Below are 9,361 nucleotides of genomic sequence, written 5' to 3'. Positions count from 1 at the left end.
GAGAACATTAAAGCCAGCTGATAAATGGAGGAAAAGCGCATGTTGTGCCAAGGGAAGTCGAGCACTTTGCTTTGTTAGAAGCTGGTAGGACCTCTAACGAGAACTCGGGCTTAACTTTCAACTCAGATCAGAAACACTTGCATTTTCTGGATTGGGAAGGAAGTCAGTCTATCTCAGTTCTTTAGTGAGCTTCTGTCTGTACATAGGCAACTCCTGCCCACAGAATATTTGAAACTGGTGGTCCATTTTACAGATGTTTGTATCTCCACGGATACTACTCCATGATTTAAATTTAAAATTTAAAAATTTAAAAATTTAAAAATTTAAAAATTTTTTGGCTTTCTTCCCCTTGCTGTTTTTTTGAAGAAGAGATCAGATAGGATACAGTGTTCAAGACACGATGAATCACATCACTGTTTTGTTCACGTGCAAAATATTTATGAAAAGGAACAATCTGAACAATTTGATTTTGTTTGCAAGAACGCTTGCCAAGTTGAATGTTACGGGACAAAAGGAAAATGACTAAAGATTTTTTTTTCACTTTTATTCTTAATGCCTACGAGGGAATTATGCGAATAGGTAGTCTAACAAGTCCATTTAAGGTCCTTATAAGATAAAACTTGTCAAAAGTGGAAGTAATTTTACCTCAGTGGATGTAGGATGGAGACTCCTTAGATGCAGAGACTCTGGTCCTCGAGGTTTATTCTAAGCACTTTAACCATGCCTAGCCCTGGTAAACAGTGCTTGACTAATCAACTGAAACAGAACCGTGGCAAACGGTAAACAGAAAAAGAAAAAAAAAAGGCACAACTAGTGTCTCTTTTCATTAAGGAGAACTAGGTAATTACCAATAAGCTTATAGACTCCATGTAGAATTTTGGAATATTTTTGTAATGTGATACAACTTCCTATAATGACTGTTGTTTAGACTTGGAATAAATAACACAGAGACTGAGAACAAGGGCCACCTCAAATAAGAAGAATGGATTTATCTTTATGTCCAAGTGAGTTTATCAGCATGGGAGGGTTCCATGTTTTGAGCAAGGTTCACGGAAACTGCCAGCCAGTTTCTGTAGGCATGTGTGGTCCCATACAGTACCGGCTAGCCACATGTGGTTGGGGAATGCTTGCATGTGACAAGCCTGAAGTGTGATGCGCTGCAAGTATCAAATACATACCAGCTTTCAAGGATAGCATAAATAATAATGTCAACTATTGCAATAATAATTTTGTTTACTGATTACATGTTGGGATGATAATATTTTATCCTGAGTTAAATGCAATATATTATTAAAATTAGTGTTGCCTGGGGCACTTGGGTGGCTCAGTTGGTTAAGAGACCAACTCTTGATTTTGGCTCAGGTCATGATCTGAGGGTTTTGAATCCTGTGTCAGGCTCTGGAATCAGTGGGGAGCCTGCTTGAGATTCTCTCTCTCTCCCCCTCCCTATACTCCTCCCCCTGCTTCTGGGCCCTCTCACTCTTTCTTTCTAAAATAAATAAATAATTCTTTCTTTTCACTCCTTTTAATGTGGCTTCTAGGAAATTTAAAATTACATATATGACCCACCTTATATTTCTATTGGACAGTGCTGGTATATATACTAATGAGGAGTCACTTATGCTGGCATCTTCATTAACCTGGACCAGATGTGATCCAATAGCCAGGAGTGAAATGCTTCCTGACCCATTTTAATCTACTAAACCAGGCTGTCTCCCAGAGCTTTAAGCTCTTAATCAAAGAGATAGAGCTGCTATAATACCGAATGGAAAACAAATCTAATAACATCAACAGTGTACTTGACAATTTTAGGATTACTTCTGGAAAGACAGAAATTGCCATCATTCAGCTTGAAGGAGAGAATGACAAAACACAATTTAATAGGCACCTTTTAGGGACATAATAAAGCAAGCTAAGATGGCAGCATCAAGGGTGGAGGTTAACTGAAATGATTTCTTAAGAGTCAGAGTTGTTTAACACTTGAGACAGGTTGTGACTCTTTTTTTTCTGGAGGGCAGTGATAATAAAGTAGGGCCTCCTCTGAAGTCCTAGATAAGTATAAGATTGGAGAAGACAATTTAAGATAGTGACTCCAATATCAGTACTTATTCAGATACCTGGAGTGCTTCTGAAAGTTGGTGACAAGACAGGACAAGATTACTAGTCTTTACAAACACAGTGAGCCTCTAATTGGAGCCATCTTTAATTTCTCTGTTTAGATATTAATGAAATTCACTTTTAAAATTTTGTGATATCTGATCTTTCTCTATAATATTTGCATTTAAGATTTATCAAAATAAAAAAAAAAGATTTATCAAAATATTATATCTGGAACTGAATTGAAAGCTCCTCAAGATCTGAAACAGTGTATTATTTTAGCTTTTTATTATTATATGCTTTTGTGTGCATATAACTATGTTGTATTTATTATATAATTAAATGGGTACATATACTGTAGGACATAATAGCCATTCAAGAATATTTGATGAACGAATAGATATATTTTGAATAATGCAAAAATCAAATCTATATGCTGCCATAGCTTAGGTAGAGAAAGCAACTAAAGTGTGCCAGAAATCTCCACCTCCCTAATTCTAGCCTAATACATTTATATAGCAAAACCTTAATGAGCAAATACTGCACTTAAAATGTAATAGAGTTGGATTTTTTGCCAGTGAGATATGATGTTAGATCAGTTCTGCTTTAGGAAGCTAGCACTAATTTCTCTAAAAATATTGATGTTTTAAAATACTTTGCAAGATAAGTTCTTCTGGTAGTATGGCATTAAATCACAAGGTGAAGGAATAATCACTACATGTATCAATATGAGAAAACCAAATGGAATTCCAAAGCTCTTAAAAAAATGCATTCTACTTAAATAGAAGTACCTGATCAAGTTAAAAGCAGGGTTTATAACTTGTAAGGCATTATCTAAAATCTACATTCAAAATAGCTTCTCGAATGGAAGACCCCAGGTTTCTTTTTTTTTTAATACAATGCTTCTGGCCTCCATTTGTATCGTGTTTGTAAACTCACATGCTGAAATCTTTGGTGAATCACAGGTTTATTTTTTTTAATACATTTATATCCAGACATCAGTTTTTAAATGGAAACATCTGAGTTTTCAGTGGCTATGAGCCAATCCTGATTGGGGAAGGAGTATTCACACAACACATGGTATAATATCCAGGTGTGGCCAAAATAATGCACATCCATATGCATCTCTGAGTTTTTGCCACATAAGGAAATTGATAGTAGAGCTCATCACTTATGGGAATGTATTGGCCTATTCTTACTCTGTTACTGAGAAAAAGTAATTTTATCTCGGTCCAAGATTCAAACAATAATCTATTGTTTCTTCTTAAACTATCAGCTTCACATCCAACGTTTCTAACAATGCCAAAATTAGTTAATTTTGAGCCATTTATTCTACCTCTAGCTGGACATGTTCCTTTAATTTCAATGCCAGCACACAACTATTTGGCCTTTTATAAAGGTCACATATTTCCCTTCTAAGTAGAGTTAGTTGCTCTATGTCAGAAAACATGTGTATCCATTCTTCCAAATGAGAGACTGATAGTCTCAATGATGAGGATCCTACAGTGAGCCCCTCAAGCTTTTGTTACCTTTTTTTTTTTGAGGGGGAGAGGGAAGACTATTAGTACCTGTATAAAAATTGACTTAACTTTATGCAGATATCGATAAATTACTTGGCTAGTCAGGAGAGCAACACTGGATTGGGCTGTGATGTTTATACCAATACCTGGAAAACTAAGTTGCTCCTATATGCAAATCATATGAAAAATGAAAACAAAAAAACACATAAATTTTATCATCTTTCCAAGAAGTTAGTGGAACTGTTCCTTTAAATATTCAGAAAACACACTTCAGCTAAGATAGTACTTAGTAATAATTAAAATGCTGTTTTGGAGAAACACAGTGATATTGCTAACTGTCCTTTAAAAAAAAAATCCTTCTGTGCCCCAGGCCCCATCTTCCTTTGAATGAGTAGCCAATGCTTGGGCCAGACAATTTAATTCTTAGTACTTTTATCAACATGAGAGGTCCCAGCCTAAAACAGGGAACTTGGTTTTTTTTTTTCCTTTTATTTGTTTTCTTTTTGAGATATCAACGATATGCCCCTATCAAATGTACAGTTTAGTGAGATGGATGACACTTCACTAACTGGCAGTTCAAGGAAGTCTTACCCTGGCTTGTTTATATGAACACGTTTTAGAACAGCCATTTAGCTTCCAGCCGGCTCTGCCCCGCTGTCCAGCACTAAAGGGGAAAAGCAGTCCATGGGCCTATAGGTTGCTGATAAACTAACTCCCCATTTGGCAAGCAAGGAAGCAGAATGATAAGGGCTCTGATTTATGTTTTATCTGTCACTAAGTTTTCAGTCAAGTTGGGCAGCCAACCTGAAATGACTCCGTTCTGTTATCACCTCAGATGCCACAGGTTTCTTAAGTGAGGCAGATTCTTTGGCGACTTTTAAGGAGAACTTCATTTCACCTCTTGGAGAAGGTTCCTGATGCTGTTTTAAAACACCCGTGTGTAGCTTGGGGAGATTTGAGGCTGTAAACCAGTCTGTGGGGCTCCATTCCTGGGCTAATTCTTAACTGCCTATATTGCCAACACATGTAACTGGTAACTCTGTTGGGAACACAAAACCCGTCTGGATGATATTACTATGGGAAGGCTTGAAGTTTTATTTTAATTTTTTAAAAGATTGTATTTATTTATTCATGAGAGACACAGAGAGAGAGGCAGAGACATAGGCAGAGGGAGAAGCAGCCTCCCTGCGGGGAGGGGAGCCTGATGCAGGACTCGATCCCAGGACTTTGGGATCACGACCTGAGCCAAAGGCAGATGCTCAACTACTGAGCCACTCCAGTGCCCCAAGGCTTGGAATTAAAAGAAAAAAATAGACAGCTGAAAAATATGGGATAATATGAAGACTGCATACACCTTTCCATTCAAATCTACCTAAAAAGAAAACATTCTACAAACAGCACTCATCCCGATTCAGAATAAAATACAGGTCGACTTCAGATAATGCAAAGGAACTTGAGGGAGAAGATCATCTATCTTCAGGGAGAAAAAGAGTGTCAGTGGATACAATTAGAAAGCAAAAAACTCCTGTTTACTCTGTGATGGATGCCGGCAGTATGGCCATGGGGGTCAATGGGAGATTAGCCTACATAAAAGTGAGGGAGCATGTCCTTATCTAGTCAACTTACACAAGTCAGTAAATGAAAGCCCTCTGTACCCTTCCCCAACCTGTTTCAAGTTGTTTCCCCCCACTTTTAAATTGGCTTGTCTTTTTACAAGGATGGATGGGTATTATTTTTAAGCTTTTATTTTATAATGAAAGAATGTGTCTCACCAGTGAAATTTTCCCATAGAGAAGGGCATAGTAATGAATCATAAACAGTGTAAACACTCCCGAGCTTCTTACATACATAAGGTTATATTCCAGTATCTTCTCTCCCGGTCGTGTTTTCTTTCCAAACATCACACAAGGAGATGTGGGGGGTGGGGGGGGAGGCCATTGGGCGCTATCTTTTGAAAACAGTGGAAGTCTATCTCTTGTATTCTCAATTGTATAATTTTTTTTGCTATCTGACACAGGCCCAGAGAAAATGGCTATGTATTTTCTCTGAGGAATATTGTTCAGTGATGCCTCTCCTCTCTCCTCTTTGTTCAGTATAAAACCAAAACTTGTTAGGATGAAAACTAGACCTTTAGGATCTGCCACCGTTTGCCTATCTGGCTCATTCACTGCTACTTTCCACACATGCTTTTCACACTAAAGTACCAGAATATTCCATGTGTTTGTTTACTCTTTATTGATTTTATTCCTCTCTGTGAGAGTGGGGGTCTTCAAAGACAGCAGTTTTGATCATTACCGTTTCCCCCAATGCCTGAAACTATTCCTAGAACTTACTTCCTGTCAGATAACTAGTTGTGAGTTGAATAATGTGTGCATGCTGGTCCCTTAGCCTGAAAAACCTTCTCCTTTCTTCCTCTGACTGAATTTTGCTTACATTTCAAAATTTAGGTGACTTTTTGGGGAAGTCTTCAATCTCCAATATCCAGATCAAGGAAATATGTCACCATTGCACCACGCACCCCTTCCACATTTTCTACACCGCATTTTATTTTCTAAATTGTTTCTTCTTATTATTTTTAAAGATTTTATTTATTGATTCATGAGAGACACATAGAGAGGAGGTAGAGACACAGGCAGAGGGAGAAGCAGGCACCATGCAGGGAGCCCGATGTGGGACTTGATCCCAGGACTCCAGGATCACAACCTGAGCTAAAGGCAGACACTCAGCCATTGAGCCACCCAGGTGTCCCTCTACACTGCAGTTTAATTGTTTGTACCCACTAGCAGGCAGAGAGCTCCTTGGCAGGCACAGAACTTGTTTTCCAATTCGGCATGCCTTGTGTCTGCTTTAGTATATGATAAGTTTAATTACTGGCCAAGTTCTCTCCATGCCCAAGGGCCTGAATGATGTGCTTCCTAATTAACCTTTCAAATCTCTCCGACTGCTCTCCACTCTCCCTCGCTCTAATCTAGTGACAGGGCTTCTTTGCTGTTCCTCCACAGGCAATGCAAGGCTTAACTCTTTCACACTCTGTTCCTTCTGCCGGGATTGTCCTTCTTTTAGGTATTGCTCTAAAACTGCTAGCCTTACTCAAAAGATCACCTGTTCATGAGGTCATCCCTGCCCTCACCACCTAAAACTGCATTCCTTCTTTACCTCATTCCTGACTCCCTGTACCCTTGTTACCTTCTAACACACGGTAGGATAAGTAGTTTGTGGGTTCGTTGCCTATTATGTCACCCAAATGAAGGTAAGTTTCATAAATGCAAGGATCTTTGTCCATTTTATTCATTGAAATATGTAAAGCAATTATTATGATGCCTGAAACACAGTAGGCAATCAATTAATAATTGTTGAAAAAATAAACACTTATTGTATACATATACACATTTATATATACACATAAAGTTATAATTACCATTTTAACCTATATAAATATATGCAATTATACAGTTGAATAGTGTTATTATCTAGGTTAACACATGTCCTTTCTTTCCCTTAATGAAAGCTATAAAGAGGTTTTTATTGCGTCTTTTGAAGGCTTCTATACAACCTAATGGAAGTCACAGTCTGGTTCTTAGCATGACATTTAAATTTTCCTTTTAAATCAAATACTTGCCTTTATAAAGAATACCTTCTTTGGCTCAAACTTTTTACCAACTGGCAATCCTGCCTCATAAGCCACAGTTTTCAGCCCCTATTTAAAATCACGGTTGATCTTAAATTGGCTTCTCCAGTTTTGATGACTTCAATAGAAATCATATAGTAGGTTTTTAAATTCCTCAGTGTATTTACAGTACATGTTGGTCAACTGAGAGGAAGATGCCAGAACCAGACTGATGTTCCTGCACTTTGGCTTCTGAAGTTTTCTCTTGCTGTGCAACTGACTATGAAAGAGTTCATATTCCCTATAAAAATATTTTCACTTTATTTACTTACCCACTTTTTACCACCAATATGTATATATTTTTGACCACTAGTGAGCACAACATGAAAATATTTATACTTGCTTTCTCATCACCATGTTGGCACATTACCACTGACACTGGGCATGGAAGAGATGTCAGTGGAAGTCCAGCGTACATTTTGCCATTCTCCACGTAGTCCTGTCAGTAGAGAACAGAGGGATGCAAATTTTGCTGAAACATGGTGATTTGATAGTTCTCTTGAGTTTATGTATGGCAGCTTAAATAGTAGGTTCAGGAAATAGAATCATTTTGCTTTTGTTGTATTTGATTTCTCCTTCTCTTTATGTCTTGCTGTGCCTTTTCTAATATATTTCTTCCTTTCTACTTTTTTGCAGTTACTTTTTTGGGGGCAGTTAATGAGGTTATCTCATATTAGCTCCCTCATTTTGATGTACTTTTGTCTGTTTATATGTACTTTGTATCAGTATTATTACCACAATCTTGTTATTAACCAGTTGCTCTTCCCTTGTTCACAAATGTCATATCCCCATGGAATTATTTTAGGTATACATGTGATTTTCTGTATTTGTGCCTACTTAATAACAAATGAATCAGTTGGCATGCAGTAAATCCATGTTAGTTACATGCATGACAATTATGTACAATGGTATGCATAGTTGATCTATATCCTTAAATCACTGCTTACAATTTATAATAAAAGATTTGCATGTACTCTGTTAAGGTGAGTTCTTCAAAAGGTGTCCTAATTACTTTGAAAACATTGTACATATCTTAAACACATTGTACCGGGAAACAATATCTGGGCCTTATATATGGTAGAACAATAATTCATTTGAATAGGATATGAACCAATCCAGGCTCAACTAAATGGTATCATTAATTTTTAACATCAACTAAATATCTTCAGTGCATATTAAGCAAAGACTTGGTGTTGAATTTATGTTTGAATGGCATCTGTGGTTAAATTTAATCACCACAATCCAGTGAGGTTAAGTATCTTTTTAAAAAATAACTTCTCAAAACATCTTTATTGAAAGTCACTCATTTTTATTTAGAGAAAAAGTTGCCACAAATTACACTAGTACATTCATGCTTATAAATTGTTATGAATAAGTTTCACCCAGCTCATTGTAATAAGGTTCTGGAGGCAAGACTGGTACATTTTTAGAGGGATGAAGGGTGGTAGGTTATTGGAAACCTTTATGTTGGGTGTATCCAAGGTAGCCAAGCCTGATAGATTGCTGCAATGGAAAACTGTGGGTAGGCTGGGGCCTTGAGAACTAGGTAGAAACAAAAAAAGAGAGCAAGGGGTTAAAAAAGGAATCTTTAGGGATCCCTGGGTGGTGCAGCGGTTTGGCGCCTGCCTTTGGCCCAGGGCGCGATCCTGGAGACCCGAGATCGAATCCCACATCAGGCTCCCGATGCATGGAGCCTGCTTCTCCCTCTGCCTATGTCTCTGCCTCTCTCTCTTTCTCTCTCTGTGACTATCATAAAAAAAAAAAAAAAAAAGGAATCTTTACTTCACTGGCTATGGTTGTAATAATTCCAAAATTTTATAGTGGGAAGCATTCTATTTTTATAATAAGATAAAGAGTGGCATATGTTAGACTGTCCCTTGGTTTGATCTTCATTGTAAATAAAACTTGAGGCACTTTTCTCCACTCAGCTGGACTTACCTTCGCTTAATAGCTCAAAGGAAGGCTATCAGAGACCAAGCCTTGGGCCATGTACAAGAGATCCAGGATTTAGGGGAAATGGGTCAGGATTTTTTGCACTACCAAACTCTTTGGGTTAGAAAGGGAATTGGAGGGGTAC

This window comes from Vulpes lagopus, chromosome 8 (assembly GCF_018345385.1).
Source record: "Vulpes lagopus strain Blue_001 chromosome 8, ASM1834538v1, whole genome shotgun sequence".
Taxonomy (NCBI): Eukaryota; Metazoa; Chordata; class Mammalia; order Carnivora; family Canidae; genus Vulpes; species Vulpes lagopus.
Note: the sequence above shows the minus strand (reverse complement) of the source record.